Source organism: Protopterus annectens, chromosome 5.part0, assembly GCF_019279795.1.
Source record: "Protopterus annectens isolate FY-2018-M chromosome 5.part0, PAN1.0, whole genome shotgun sequence".
Classification (NCBI taxonomy): domain Eukaryota; kingdom Metazoa; phylum Chordata; order Ceratodontiformes; family Protopteridae; genus Protopterus; species Protopterus annectens.
Genome location: NC_056735.1, coordinates 4123937 through 4140229, shown reverse-complemented (window position 1 = coordinate 4140229; position 16293 = coordinate 4123937). Strand labels below are relative to the sequence as shown.

The 16293-nt window shown below is 43.6% G+C and overlaps 1 protein-coding gene across 1 annotated transcript in view; it reads left to right on the top strand.

Annotated features, from left to right (window-relative positions):
• Positions 1 to 16293, top strand: part of HERC2 (HECT and RLD domain containing E3 ubiquitin protein ligase 2) — a gene marked incomplete in the record, with an annotated part of 3551743 nt that overhangs the window by 330073 nt on the left and 3205377 nt on the right.

The following is a 16293-nucleotide window of genomic DNA, read 5'->3' as shown; positions in this document are numbered from 1 at the left end:
TGAGTGGCAGATCCCTAAAGTATATTTACATCATGTGTTTGTAGTTTTGTGTTCTTTATGGAAGTAAAACACTGCCCATCCTCACTGCTACTGGATTAAGCATCCTACCGGAAAAATGCAATCTCTTCAAACTAGTATGGTTTACTTAGTCACTCTGTGTTCCTGACCAGTACATTATTGTAATATTTTGTACCCCCCAAAAAAAAAAGAATACCTGTGTCTTCTCTGGTCAGAGTGCATGTTTCATCTGTTTGTCCGCCCATCATGTCCTTAAGGATGACTGATTTGATTAAGCACTGGCTGGTTTTAATGGACAGGTACAACTCCAATCCCTTTTAAGGAGCCGGTGCACCTTCCAAACCCCTTCTCAGGGACCTGACCGTGGTGACCAGACTTGCCTTTCTGGTTTTTGAAATTGCTAGCTGAGCACTTTGAGTCATTTTTCTTGTAAACTTTATTCCTAGTGACTACTTGGTACATCAAAGCTTATTGGTTGTTTATAGAGAACCATATGTGAACTTTTACAAGAACAAAGTTCTCCTCAGGGCTGTCCCTTGATTTCTCCTAAACGTGTCTTTGAGGATTTTCGTGAACCACACTGCTAATTTATCTGTTTTCTTTGCAGTAGCATAAACGGAGGGAGGGCCCTGCACACTCTGATTTGTATCTTCAGCTTATTGAGGAAGGAGTGGGGGGGCACATGTGTTTAGGAGAAAAGAGCAGTTGGGTTTGAGGATTACAACAAAAGGAAGAAACTGTTGCAGAAGAGAGGAAAATCCCAGGATGCAAAAAACTCCCTTACCAGCCTCAGTAAGAAACTGAGATCCCTCATAAAATCCTCCAAAGCTAGTTACGAAAATAAAATTGCCAAAGATTCCAAAGACAACCACAAGGCATTCTATAACTGTGTCAAGAATCTAAATGGCAATGCTCAGATCTGCTCTGAGCTAAAACAGAATGGCATTAAATATACTGATCCCAAGGATATTGCCAATATCCTGGCAGATCGATTCAGTGCCAACTTCACCCCCTAAATGGCCCATCTCAATACCGGAAGATTACCAAATTCCGGTAATAATGGCCACACAGGTAAAAAAACGCACTCTCCAAAGCTAAGAATACAGCATCCATGGGACCAGATGACACCCCGGGCTGTGTACTGCATGAACTACAATATGAACTGGCACCTCACCAAGTGTCAGGTTTAATCATAGCCTCACCTCAGGTGTCGTGCCCACTGAGTGGCCCAGAGCTACAGTTATCCCACTCCACAAGGGTGGATCCACCTTGGATCCTGGAAACTACTGTCCCATCAGTCTGACGAGCCTTATCTGCAAGGCCATGGAGCGTATTATCATGGAACTTATAAACAAAGACATTGGCAACCTTCAAACACTGGACCCCCACCCAGTTTGGGTTCGTGAAGGGCCGATCTTGTCTCCTGAACCTGATTGACTTCTTTGAATCAGTCTCCAGAGCCATGAACAAGGGTAAGGTGGTCCACACAGCCTATCTAGACCTTGCCAGGGCCTTTGACATTACCCCCCGCTCTGTAATCCTAGATACACTTACTAAGCTGGGCATAAATCCCTACGTCACCCAATGGGTTGCTAACTGGCTTACTGATAGAACCCACACTGTAAAAGTAGCTGACTCCAAATCCAGCTCCAGACAAGTGGAGTACCTCAGGGTTCAGTCCTGGGACTGCTCTTATTTGGCATCTACTTCTCTGAAGTACAGGCCAACACTAAGGGACTCTGGCTAACAAAGTTTGCAGATGACTGCAAACTGGGAGCCATTATTGAATCCCCAAATTATGTGGATACTCTACAAAAGGGCCTTACAGAAACAGATGCTTGGTGCCTGAGCCATGGGCTCAAGCTCAATGCCAAGAAATGTATAGTCATCCCCTTTGGGGAAAAAACATGTTCCCGTGAATTACCATGTAGGTGGCAGTACACTAAACACCGAAAGTGTGATAAGAGACTTGGGGGAAACAGGTGAACAGTGGTCTCACCTTCGATAACCACATTGCAACAACAGTCAGGAATTCCTTCTATGTGGCACACCTCATCACTAAGGGCTTTTCATCCAGAAAAAAGGAGGTCATTGTCCCACTGTACTCATCCCTCATTAGACCCATTATAGAATACAACGCCCCGTTTGGTATGTACCTCTCAAGACATCTGCAACAACTGGAAAGGCCGCAGAAATACCTCACTAAAAGAATCACAGGCCTAAAGCAGGTGCCCTACGCTGACTGCCTTAAAAAAACTCCAGCTATACTGTCGCATATTGTCTACTCAGAGGCGATCTCTGCTTAACGTACAAGGCCATGTCAAACCCAGAGCTGTTGGACATGCTACACTTAAAGAAATCCCAATCCCCTCAGAGCCACACACTCCAGGGATCTAAACCTTGTCATCAAACTTATTGTCATCAATAAACAAAACATGCTGGAGGGATAGGTTCCTGACCCAGAGACTCCCCATACTCTGGAATAGATTGCCCATACATGTCAAGCAGAGTGCCTCTTTGGCCCATTTCAAAAGGAACCTTGACGACTGGATGGGAGAAAGAAAATTCACCCCGGGGATCACGTCAGTCACCCTGCTAGACAGGGGTCCAGGGAAGTAAATAGTGTGGGAAGAAATAGCCAGGGAATTGTTATGGCTAGGCTTGTATAGGCCATAGGTCTGATAGCCTAGTACCAACCTATGAAAAAAAGGTCAGTCGGTTGCGAAGCAGACATTTTCAGATGTATTGTATTTTTATCCGTCAGCCTGTTGATGGTGAATGCCGCATTCAAAGTTCACTCCATCAGAGGTGTGTCTGGCTTGAGTTCTTTTTTCAATAATGTATCTGTTCCAGGCATTTATGTTGTGGCCACACATGTCCCTTGGTATGTACCTTGAGCAGGTATTTTTGTCTTGAATGTGACTCTTGAAGTGGGGTCACTTTTAGAATGATCAGTCAACATCTTATACCTTGTTTGGAACAATGCTTTGCCTTCTGCCCAGCCAAGGATCCATCAAGGAATGCCTTTATAATAAGCTGTGTATTTTTTCTGTCTTACTGCAAACAGATAAATGCTGCAGTCTGAATACTGCTCGATGCTAATTAAATATAGGCAAGTGCTTGACTTTAAATTTATAGCAGGAGAACTTTGCTTTCTCTTCACAGATTTCTTCATCCATAGGTTGTGATGTAGACCTTGAGGAAAGCAGTGGTGTCCTTGGATTCCAACAAAGAATCAAGTGAGGCTGCAGCTAGGAGCCCTTTTCCATGTGACATGAAAAACAGACTACCAGTTAGAACAACAATATTTATACCTGTGCTACCCTAGCCATTAGTGGCCCTCAGCTGCTAGTTTCACAGGCTGAAGTTACATGAGTCCCTTCTTGAGCAGCTAAGACAGAAGGCGGAGGGGGTTCAGAAAAAGGCATTGTGAAAGGATATGCTGGAGTTCGATAGGCTGAACTCTGAAGTTGCCAGGTACTCCAACAAAATGTGGTTGTGATGAATGTGGTTGTGATGCAGTAGATGCATCATGCAATGCAGCTGTAACAAAATCAATGATTAGGAAGTATTCTTTGCTGGGGAGTCAGCCCCTTCCAGATCATTTTAAGATGGAGTTCTGGATGCTGTTTGGGTAAGGAGCTCCTCTTTGGACCCCCAGCACAGAAACATGTTAAACTGGAGGAAAAAGGGAAAGTATGCAAATCAAAAATCTTTTGTCTTCACTACCACCATGGCATTTTAGTAACTACCAATGCAAAAGCTGTCTGTTTCCTTCCAAACAGAGCAAGAGTAAATCGCATATAAAGAGAAGAAGAGAATATGTAGAAAAAAGTGTAGCATACTGACTTTAAAGGTAGACCGGGGGGTGCCTCCTTAGAGCCTGGACACGGACAGGGAAGCAGCTATGACTCACATCAATACCCATTTCCCTAAAAATCCCAGCTCAGCCCCTCTCTGCTTTCATTTCTTCTTTTCCCAGCACAGACAAAGTAGGAAGAAGGCTGACCTTGTAAGTAGGAAGCCATTACACATGACATGTTGGTCTTGAATATCATAAAAAGGTGTGCAGCCTTATAGTTCAAGAGAGGCTGACATTTTTAAGCATTCCAACTGTACCTAGAGACAAATTGCATCTTGTGTCACAACCGGTAGAAAGCATCATGGTGCAGGGTTTCATTGGGAAGGTGACAGAAGAAGAAAAAGAAAAAGGAACCAGTTACTCAAGGATTTTTCTAGTTCTGAAAAAAGGGTCTTGGAGACCCATGCTAGAGCTGCCAAAATTGAACAAGTATCCATTATTAATGCCCCAGAATTCAGATGAATCTTGCAGAACCTCTTGCCCAGATTTTGACCAGGGTACCCGTGGTGACATTAGAAAATGAGGATGCCTACATGCACATCCCAGAGCAAAGAAGTAATTATTTTTGACACCTTTATTAAATTATCACTTAAGATATTTTATTTAACATTTGTTTACTGGGAAAGTCCAACTTGGAACGAAGCCAGTTTTTAGCGGAGGCCTAGGGAGAAACGCTCCAACTCTTTGTATAGGAAAACATTCATTAACAGAAAAGAAAACAAACCATAACAACATTTTTTTTATTTTACATAGGTGCATCACATATCTCTTCTTTCTTTATGACTATCAGTCCAATATTACAAACTTTGCTCAGTTTCTCTTCCTGAACAATAATAGTGCATGTACTCCTCCCACAATTTCCATATATTTCTATGTAGTTTGCTCCTTCCCTTTTCTAAAGATCCCTCTTTCATTTATTTTATCTCTCATAATATTCAGTACTACAGATACATTTAGTTTAGACTTAGATTTCTGTTTTCTAGTAATTACTTTTTTGGCATCCAACATAATTAAACTTAAGGTTTTACGCAACTAAGATCCTGTGTCCCAGCTCAGTAGACCGATTTCCTCAGTATTTCTGACAGAGTACTTTCCAGGAAATGTTTAAAGCCTTTCTTCCTGATCACACCTCCAACATTTACTATTTAACTGAGGAAGAATTCTGCTTGTGGTATAAGCATATCAAATTCAAACACTTCCAAGCATAAATCCTAACCCTTCTGGACTTTGTTGCTTATTTCAGAGCTATGTATATGTTCTTCCATTGTTTCCTTGTAAATTGTTATCCCAGTCTCCCCTCCCAAATTTTTCTAACCACCTCTGATTCTTTGTTATTGTATACTACATATATTTTATATGCCCTACTAACTATCCTTTTTTAACAGCAACTTAACTTAAGATCCCCCCTAACACTTTCTGTTCACCTGTACTCTGTCAGTCCCTGGTAGGGAAGGCAGTCTCGAGCCTACAGCACAAATGTCTTTGGCCTCATCCTACTCTGTTACCTTTCCCTCTCAAAATTATTTGCTCCCAATACCTTGGATGTTCATCGTGCATACAGCTGCAGTCATTACAGATGGATTATCCTGCCGTCAGGCGGGTCCTCGGTCGGCCGAATTCCAAAGTCTAGGTCCGGCGTCGGTTGTCGTCGCTTCTTCCCTGACGTCAGTGCGGCAGGGGTATAAAAGAGGCAGCCGACGCCATTTTCTTCCGTCTTTCTTGCCGTGCGGTGCCCGAAGCAGAAGCAGTTCGCAAGTGCCGGTTGGCCAGCTCCTGAGATTTATGAAAGTATTTCAGCCGAAGTCTTCTTTAAAGCTAAGTACCCCATTGGGGAAACTTTTCTTGCCTCAGACCGATGTCAGACAAAGTTAATAATTGCATTTCTTGTGGGAAGCAAATACCGCATAAGGATTTCCACTCTTTCTGTATACCTTGCTTAGGCCCAGACCACGACGTCTCTGCCTGCCGTTTTTGTGCTAGGTTCAACAAGCGCACTATTAAGCGCCGGGCGGAGTTCGCCCAACATTATTTTGGCAAAAAATTTAATTACATCATGTCGTCGGATACTCCAACACCAGTTTTAGGCAAAAGACGCAAAGATAAGGACCGCCATCCGAGGTCCGCACCGAGTACTGAGACCATGCTTAGGCCGACTACACCGGTTCTCCGGTTCTCAGCGAGGTGCCTATGCAGCCCCTGACTACCGATGAATCTATTTTACCGGTGACTTCAGTACCCGAGGTCGCAGGATCCTCGGTCCCCATTCCTACTACAGATACCGACGCCACTCTTGGCAGGGAAACTCAAAATTTAGTCAGGCCTGCCATTTCTGAAGGCGTCTTCAGGCCTTCCACCTTCTCTATTAAATCCTTCACTAAATCCAAAGCAGCCATAAACTAAAAAACAGGGTCCTCAGACCTCCTCCCAAGGCCCTATGCCTAAAAAACAGATGCTTAAAATGGCTGAGGATTTGATATCTCTCATCAGGGGTTCCCAACCCCCCTCTGACAAAAGACCCAGATTGGAGGAAGACTACCCTTCCTCAGACCAGGCTTCTATTACCTCAGAACATTCGGAGGACCAGGATTATGCCTATTCTCCTTTCGAAGACTCTGATGCTGAAGAGTCTATTCCCTCGGTCTCCCCCCCCGAGGACTACTCTTTTGGGGAAACACTGCATACTTTGAGGGAACACTTTCATTGGGAAGGTCAAGATTACTCAGACTCCAAGAAAAGGCTCGGGGAATTTCTACTGCTCCCCCAGCATAGGCCCCTGGCTATCCCTCCTGTTTTAGATATTTTGGAGGATGTGTACGCAGAAGCCAGCCTTAATCCAGATTCTTTACCTCCAGCCCCTGTTAAACCAGACAGGTATTACCGGGTCCCTGATTCTCACCAGTTCCTATATAAAAGCCATACTGCTGACCCAGAAACTATTTCACAGGGTCCCAAGGGAATTAAGGCCTCTACTGCTAAAAACCCTTTACCTTCAGAGAGAGATTCCAGAGCATTAGAAAGGTGGGGGGAAAAGATTCCAGAGCATTAGAAAGGTGGGGGAAAAAGGTGTATACATCTGCCACTTTAACCATGAGGGCATTAAACTGTCAATTCCATATGTTAAAATACCAACAATTTTTGTTATCCCAGTTAAAAAGCAAAATGACACAAACAGAACAACCAGATTTGAAAGAGTTGCAGGATTTGTTGCATGGTGCAGAGCAAGTGGGTAAACATACCTTGCAGTGTGGTTTTGATGCTTTAGAGGCCTCATGTAGAGCTGCTGTCACGGGGTCTGTTATATGTAGACATGCCTGGCTCAAAGAGCAAACCTTACCAGATCATGTCAAAGCAAAGTTATTAGATGCACCACTTCAAAAAGATGTATTGTTTGGTGTTAAAGCCGAGGAGGTACTAAAGAAAATGGAGGAAAAAGCGAAATCTATGCAAACAGTGAAAGATTTCCTGCAGGTACAACCTCCACGCTTCAGCAGAAACTGGCCTTCAAAAAATTGGTCCTTTCCAGCCACGGACAGACCTCAAAGGGGCAGATACAGACGCCCAAGGGGTAGAGGACAACCTCAAGGATCTTAGAGCAAGACAGTGGCAAGCACCAACCCCAAGAGGTGGTGAAGATAGATCACAGTCATTTAGAAAACAGACACAATGACTTCCCCCTATGCCTGCCAAGCAAAGCTTTGATGGCAGCACCTTTGGGTGGAAAACTGGCATTATTTTCAAAAAACTGGCATATTGTTACAAAAGACAAATGGATTCTGGACATTGTAGACAGAGGCTACAGGTTCCACTTTCACACCCTTCCAAAAATGAGAGGCATGCCAAACCTGCCACAAAATCAAAGGGCAGAGGCACAAAGACAAATTTCCGCTCTCATGGATATGAAAGCGATTCAAGAGGTACCTGCAAAAGAACAAGGTCAAGGTTTTTATTCCAGGCTATTCCTGGTACCAAGGAAAGACAAAGATTGGAGACCTATCTTAGACCTATCCATCCTAAACACATATCTACAGGTGCCAAAATTCAAGATGCTCACATTACAGCAGCTTCTTCCCATGCTGGGCAAGGAGTCTTGGCTGGTAACATTGGACCTCAAGGAGGCATACCTGCATGTCCCTATCGGACAAGATTGCAGAAGATACCTCAGATTTCTTGCAGGTTCAACCCATTACCAATTCTCTGCATTGCCCTTTGGCTTATCTACTGTGCCCAAAGTGTTTACGAAATGCCTGGCATCAGTAATTGCCTTCTGCAGACTACATGGAATTCAAATCTACCCATATCTGGACGACTGCCTGATCCAAGCGGACAGCAAGGACATTCTATTGCAGCATCTGGAGTTTAAACTGTTAAACGTCCTGGGATACACAGTGAACAAAAAGAAATCAAAACTAATACCTTCTCAACAGATAATTTTCCTGGGGGCCAGCTTAAATACAACCACCCAGATGGCCTACCTCACACCAGACAAACAAGGGCAACTGTCTCTATACTTCAGCAAAATGGCAACTCTCACTGGACTATAACTGCAAGGAAAGTCCTGCAGGCTCTGGGATTCATGGCATCTTGCATCCTAGTAATCCCATGTGCAAAGCTGCATATGAGGAAACTTCAATGGTACCTAAAAAACGTATGGTCTCAACACAGCCACAGCTTGGAAACAATTATACCACTCATTCCATGCCTTCAAAAGGAATTTTTGTGGTGGGCTCAAGCATGCCAAAGGAACACAGGTCTCCCTTTCTGTGTACCTCAGGCAACTCAAATCATCACAACGGACGCCTCAGACTATGCCTGGGGAGCACACATGGCAGATCAGTGCATTCAGGGAAAATGGTCCCAAAAAGAGAGGCACCTACACATCAACCAAAAGGAGATGCTAGCCGTGCAAAATGCTCTTATGACTTTCAAAGACCTACTGCATCCAGGCCAGCTATTGATAAGGACAGACAACACCACAGTCATGTGGTACATCAACAAACAAGGGGGAACTCATTCATACCCCCTGTGCAGGCAAGCCATGACCCTATGGAACACAGATCTGGAATTGCAAATTCAACTACAGGCACAATTCCTGCCAGGGAAGGAAAACACACTGGCAGACAACCTAAGCAGAAATATAATGGATCCACACGAATGGAAGTTGCATCCTCAAGTGTTCTCAAAGATAACTCAGGCATGGGGACAGCCAGACATAGGTCTATTTGGTACCCACAGAAATTACCAGTTGAAAAAATTTTGCTCAAGGACCTATTATCCACGGGCCTGGAAAGTGGAGGCTCTCTCTTTCAATTGGACAACATTAACAGTCTATACCTTCCTGCCTCTTCCTCTACTGATCAAAGTTCTATTAAAAGCTAGAGCAGAGAGGCCACAAATGATTCTCATTGTTCCAGACTGGCCAAGACAACACTGGTATCCGCTCCTAAAGAGCCTGACACACTCCCCACCATGGATCCTACCTCTAGTTCCTCTTCTGTTATCCCAGCACAACTACAAAACCCTGCACAGTCAGCTCAAAACCCTAAATCTAGCTGCATGGAGAATTCCTTAATTGCACAACAGACTCTCCTCTCCAAGGAGGTGCAGGATGTCATCTTGGAGGCCAGAAGACCTTCTACTAGAAAAGCCTACTCCACCAAATGGAAACGATTTTGTTCCCGGAATCAAGAAAAGGGAAAGAATCCTTGGGTAATAAATATACCTCAAATTTTGCAGTATCTAGCTGAGATGTTCAACAGTGGCCTTTCCTTCTCCTCCATCAAGATCCACGCTTCAGCCATTTCTGCACAATACAACACAGACCCTCCTCTATTCTCACATCCTCTATTAAGGCAGTTCCTCAGAGGGGCAAAAAATATAAAACCCCCAAGGAAACCACCAGTTCCAGCTTGGGACCTCAACTTCGTATTGGAAAAGCTAACCCTGCCTCCCTTTGAGCCGGCTTCTTCAGCAGAGCTACAATACTTGTCATGGAAAACAGCCTTCCTTCTGGCTATCACCTCAGCACGCAGGGTTTCAGAACTGCAGGCACTCATGGCTGTGCAACCTTTCATCATTTTCCATCAGGACAGAGTTTCCTTACGAACCAACCCTACCTTCATGCCAAAGGTAGTATCCAGTGTAGCTTTGAATCAGACTATCCACTTACCTACTTTTTATCCAAATCCACAGAACAAAGGGGAGAGACTACTACATTCCTTGGACATTCACAGACAACTTCGTTATTACTTGGACAGAACCAAGCCATTCAGGAAATCTGAGCAACTCTGTGTCCTATGCTACAGGTGCTCAAGGAAAGGCTATTTCCAAACAGACAATTTCAAAATGGATAGCCCACTGCATACGCTTTTGTTATTAATTTCATGGAAAATCTGTGCCTACATGCATCAGATCCCACTCCACCAGGGCCACAGCTACCTCTGCAGCTTTCCTCAGGGGGGTCCCTACCAAGGACATTTTGGAAGCAGCTACTTGGAGTTCAGTGCACACTTTCTCCAGGCACTACCACCTTCCACTATACTCTAAATCTAGAGCGGGCTTTGCCACAGCAGTCCTGCAGGGCATCCTCGCTCCTCCAAGTTCCACCTAGTGCCTACCACCCTTACTTAGCTTTGGGATTCTTCCGATCTGTAATGACTGCAGCTGTATGCACGATGAACATAGTACAGTTTTGTACCTACCATAAATGTAGATGTTAGAGTGCTCATACAGCTGCAGTCCAGGTTACCCTCCCTCCGTCCCCTCTTAAGACAGGCCTTATGACAAACACCTTTATCATACAACCTATTTGGTGTATTCTTTTATGGTGTACTTGCTTGCAACTACTGTTTTTTTATTTATCTATATTGCATGTTTGCATAGCATTATGTTTTGCCTTCCTTCTGGGGGCACCTGACATCTGGGGCAGGAAAAACTGAAGAAAATGGCGTCGGCTGCCTCTTTTATACCCCTGCCGCACTGACGTCAGGGAAGAAGCGACGACAACCAACGCCGGACCTAGACTTTGGATTTCGGCCGACCGAGGACCCGCCTGACGGCAGGATAACCCATCTGTAATGACTGCAGCTGTATGAGCACTCTAACATCTGCATTTATGGTAGGTACAAAACTGTACTTTCCTTTGCCAGTTTTTTCAAGTAAATTCCAGCCACCCTTTTGCCTATTTTTTGTACTGTTACTTGCAGTCATCCCTATTGGAAAAACCTCCTTTCTGCATTCTCTTGCTGTCTTAGTTCTTAGAATAATTTCTGCTACTTCATGAATATAATAATCTGTATGGTTCTTATTCTCTTTAAGAATCCACATCCGAAATCCCACACTTTCCTTGTTTCTTTAACTTTCTCCTTGCTTTCAGCATCATCCCTTTTCACTTTGAATTATAGCCCTCTGGTTGTATTAAGTAAATCGACCCCAACTGTAGCTCTAAATTATACCTTTAAATTACGTAACCCCAAACCCACCTCATCCTATTGGAAGGATCAAGTTATCCCAGTTAACTCTTGCCCACTTCCCTTTCTGGGTAAATTCCTTCAAATCTTTATTCTTATCCGCATCTTCTGTGGTTGATAAAATATTTCTGACCTTTAAAGGGACTAAAATATTTTCCCTGCTTGTGTTTTCCGATATATATAAATGTGGGTATTGCTGAACCAATTTGTGTTTGGGTACATAATTTACAGCTATTGCCTTTGTTTTACCTTGATTAATTTTATCCCAAAAAGACATGGAAACTGCCTCAGAATGTTCCATAACACTGAAATGTCCCATTCTGGGTGTATCATATACAAAATGTCTGCAAATAATGTTCCATAACACTGAAATGTCCCATTCTGGGTGTATCATATACAAAATGTCTGCAAATAAAGCCACTTTTTCTTGATTACCATACCAGTTATAATAATGTTACATAAAGAAATGTCCCATTCTGGGTGCATCATACACAAAATATCTGCAAATAAAAACACTTTTCTTGATTACCATACCAATTATATCCTTAAATTTCTTTGATAGTGGCTGTAAATATAAAGCAAATAAAGGGGAGAGAGAGGACACCTCTGCCTAATTCCTCTCTTCAAATACAAGTTATTAGAGAGGAACCCTCCCAATTCAATTCTCTCCTCAGATCCTTCATGTATCCTCCTAATTAACCTTATTTTGTCAAGGAATGCAGATGTTTCCATTGTCTAACTCGTAAAATCGCAGCTTACTCTGTGGAATGCTTTCTCTGCATCAAGACCCACCAAGGGCAGAGGTATTTTTATGTTCTGCTTCTTTCCTGATCATCATTGTTCTATTAATGTTATTAAATGTTTGCCTCCCGCCCCCCAAAAAATTGATTCATATCTATCAATTTTGGCAACAGCGTTGCCATTTTTTAGCTAGTGTAGACATTAACGTTTTATGGTTTAAAATTGAAATAGGTTTATATGAAGCTGTCTGCTGGGTCTTTACTGTCTTTGGGTAATAGTCACCCCTGCTTTCTTTCATTTTGTTAGTGCTTTTAAAATATTAAATCTTGCAGATCTATATCACTTTCTCCCCTTCTAAGTTCCAAACTTTCAGAGGAATACCACGTGTTCCTGGAGGCTTTCCTGCAGATTGATTGTATATATCACTGATTTTATCTCATCTTCTGTTAGTTGTTGAGCCTCCTGTACCTCAGACTTTGGTGTAATTAAGGCTTCCACAGATGTTTCTATTTGTGCTCTTTCTTGATTTCCACAGTCCTGTGCTTTTATACAAATTTTCTTCAAATTTCCAATATATATGTAATACGTGTACAGGATCTCTTGTTGTTTTTCTTTCTTCCCAAGTTTGGCAACAAGCCTTTCTACTTTCTGTTGCCTAAGTCATTGTGCTAAAGGATTTTGTGGTCTGAAGTTGTTATAAAAAATATAGTTGCTTAACTGCAATAATTCTAAACACATGTATTTTATCCACTCTTCTGATGTTCTTCATCTCACATTGCTGCAGTCCTTACATATGGGTAGTCCGCTGTCCTCGGTCGGCCCGAATACCAAAGTATTAGGCTGACATCGGTCAAGGCGCTTAAAACTGACATCAGGACGTCAGGGTACAAAAGCGCATGACCTCAGTCTTTTGCCGCATGGTCCGATGCAGAAGCAGCGTTTCGAGTTCGGAGTTTCAGACCGAATCCAAGTTGGCTAAGTACCCGTTGGGAATATTTTGGTTTTCTTGCCTCAGTGTATTGATGTCAGAAAAAGTGAATAATTGTATTTCTTGTGGGAAACAGATACCGTAGGGATTATCATTCTTTGTGCATTCCTTGTTTGGGGCCTGAGCACGGCGTGTGAGGTGGTGTCTTATGCTAGGGTTTTTAATAATTACGAAGGTTAGATTGTGCTAGGCTGGTCTTCGGGCGGTGCAATTATAACATGCCGTCGGATACTAAGACAAAGCGGTTAAACCCAGGCAAGATGAGTCGTCCGTTCCGGACGCCGGTTCTTTAGAGGCTTCACTGGAACCGGTGGTTCCGATGGAGGCTTCTCTGGAGTCTCAGGGGGAGACCTTGATTTTGCAGGATGTGGCCTCTCAAGAGGCAGGCCAGGCTGAAGGGGCTTCTCAGGTTTCTATTCTCCCCTCCCTTCCCAGGGTGGTTAGGCCCTCTCCTTCTGTTTCCAAGGCTTCTTCCAGAGGTAGGCCAAGTTTAGCTTCTGTTGGTGTCACTCCGAGTTCAGCAGGGTCTGTGCCTAAGAAGCACATGCTTAAAATGGCAGAAGATTTGATTACTCTGATTAGAGGTTCTATGCCCTCCTGATAAGAGGCCTAGGGTGGAGCCAGAGTTGGAAAGTTTTGAACAGGCTTCGATGATTCAGAGTCTTGACTGAAGACTTGCAGGAGTACACTCCTTATTCTGATTCTGATGCAGAAGATTCCACTCCTTCTGCTTCTCCTCCAGAGGATTTTTCTTTTTCAGAGACACTTCATTCTATGAGGGAACATTTTAAGTGGAAGGTCAGGACTTCTCTGATTCACGGAAAAGGCTTAGGGAATTTTTGTTTTTACCTCAACATAGGCCCTTAGCTATACCTCCTGTCCTGGATGTTGTGCAAGATGTATTTTCAGAGGCTTCACTTAATCCTTATTCTCTGCCTCCTGCGCCTGTTAAACCGGGTAGGTATTACAGGGTGCCTGAGGCTCATAAGTATCTCTATAAGAGTCCTAGGGCGGACCCAGAAACTATTAGTCAGGGACCTAAGGGTGTCAGGGCTTCTGTTGTAAAGAATCCGGTTCCTCTAGATAAAGAGGCCAGAGCTTTGGATAGATGGGGAAAAAAGGTCTATACATCTTCTACCTTAGCAATGAGGGCTTTGAATTGCCAGTTTCATATGTTGAAATATCAGAATTTTCTTCTTTCTCAATTGAAATCTAAGGTGGATGCTCTGGCAGAAGGCATTGAGTGTAAAGAATTACAAGATTTGGTGCATGTCTCTGAACAGGTGGGTAAGCATTCTTTACAGTGTGGTTTTGATGCTTTGCAGGCCTCTTCTAGAGTGGCTGCCACTGGTTCAGTTCTTCGCAGGCACGCCTGGCAGGATCAGAATTTATCTGACCATGTTAAGACAAGGATTTTGGATGCTCCTTTGCAGTCTGAAGTGTTGTTTGGTCCACCTGTGGAGTCGGTCTTGAAGAAAATGGAAGACAAGGCTAAGTCTATGCAGACTGTTAAAGATTTTTTGCAGGTTCAGCCTCCGAAGTTTAGTAGAAATTGGCCTGCTAAGGGGTGGATGTATCCTTCTGATTCTCAGTCTAGGGGTAGATCTAGGCAGAGCTCAGAGTTCCTTCAGACCTAGAACATGGAGTTCACCTGCACAATCTTCGAGTGAGGGCAGGGGCCAGTCCTTTCATAAACAGGCCCAATGACCTACTGTTTCAGCTGCCAGATCCTTCTTGCCTGGCAGCACCTTTGGGAGGACGGTTGGCACTCTTCAAGGAAAATTGGATGTTAATTACCCAGGACAAATGGGTGTTGGATATCATACACCAAGGTTACAAGTTTTATTTCCATACCTTGCCTCCTTTCAAAGGCATGCCAGACGTTCCTCCTCAGCAAAGACTAGAGGCTCACAAACAGATTTCTCTACTACTTCAAATAGGAGCTATACAAGTCCCTCTGCCAGAAGTGGGCCTAGGATTTTATTCTCGCCTGTTTCTAGTACCGAAAGGGAACACGTGGAGACCAATTTTGGATTTATCTATCCTCAACACATATCTGGACATTCCCAAGTACAAAATGTTGACGTTACAACAGCTTTTACCTCTGCTGGGCAAAGATCACTGGATGGTGACTCTGGATCTCAAGGAGGCTTACCTTCATGTTCCTATCAGGCCCAGTTGCAGGAAGTATCTGCGTTTTGGGCTGGGACTTTCATTATCAGTTCTCTGCATTGCCCTTTGGCTTATCTACTGCCCAGAGTGTTCACAAAGGTTCTGGCTCCAGTGATAGCTTTCTTCAGGCTAAGAGGAATACAAATCTATCCTTATTTGGACGATTGCCTGATTCTGGCTCAAGGAAAGGACGAACTTCTTCATCATTTACAGTATGTGATAGCAGTGTTAAGATGCCTAGGGTATTCTGTGAATGAAATAAAGTCCAGTCTAGTACCCTCTCAGGACATGTGCTTTCTGGGTGTGAGACTGAATACAGCATCCCAGATGGCCTTTTGACCCCGGACAAAACAAAAGAATCTTTCTCTTTATTTCCATCAATTGTCTCGTCAGTCCAGGCTGACTGCAAGGACAGTCCTTCAAGCCTTGGGGTTCATGGCATCTTGTATTCTGGTACTTCCCAATGCCAAACTGCATATGAGGAGCTACAATGGTATCTCAAAAATATAACACTGCCAAGATATGGACACTGTCATTCAGATAATACCTTGCATTCAAAAGGAATTTTGTGGTGGCTCATGTGGTGGGCTCAGGAATGTCACTAAACAAAGGGACTCTCTGTGACCCGACCAGAGGCGAGTCAGATTCTAACGACAGATGCCTCAGACAAAGCTTGGGAGCTCATCTAAATGGAAAATGGGTACAAGACCACGGCCTGCCAGACTTCAACATTTACATATCAACTTGAAGGAGATGTTAGCAGTCCAATTTGCATTGATAGCTTTCAAGGATTTACTTCTTCCAGGGCAGGTGTTGATTCAAACAGACAACACAACTGTCATGTGGTACATCAACAAGCAAGGGGACTCATTCTTACCCTCTATGCAGACAAGCAATGATTTTGTGGGAGACTGCTCTCAGTTTGCAGCTACATCTTCAGGCAAGGTTTCTGCCAGGAGCACAGAACTCCTTAGCAGATGTGTTGAGCAGACAAATCATGGATCCCCACTGGATCCTCATGTATTTCAAAATTGACAGTGTTATGG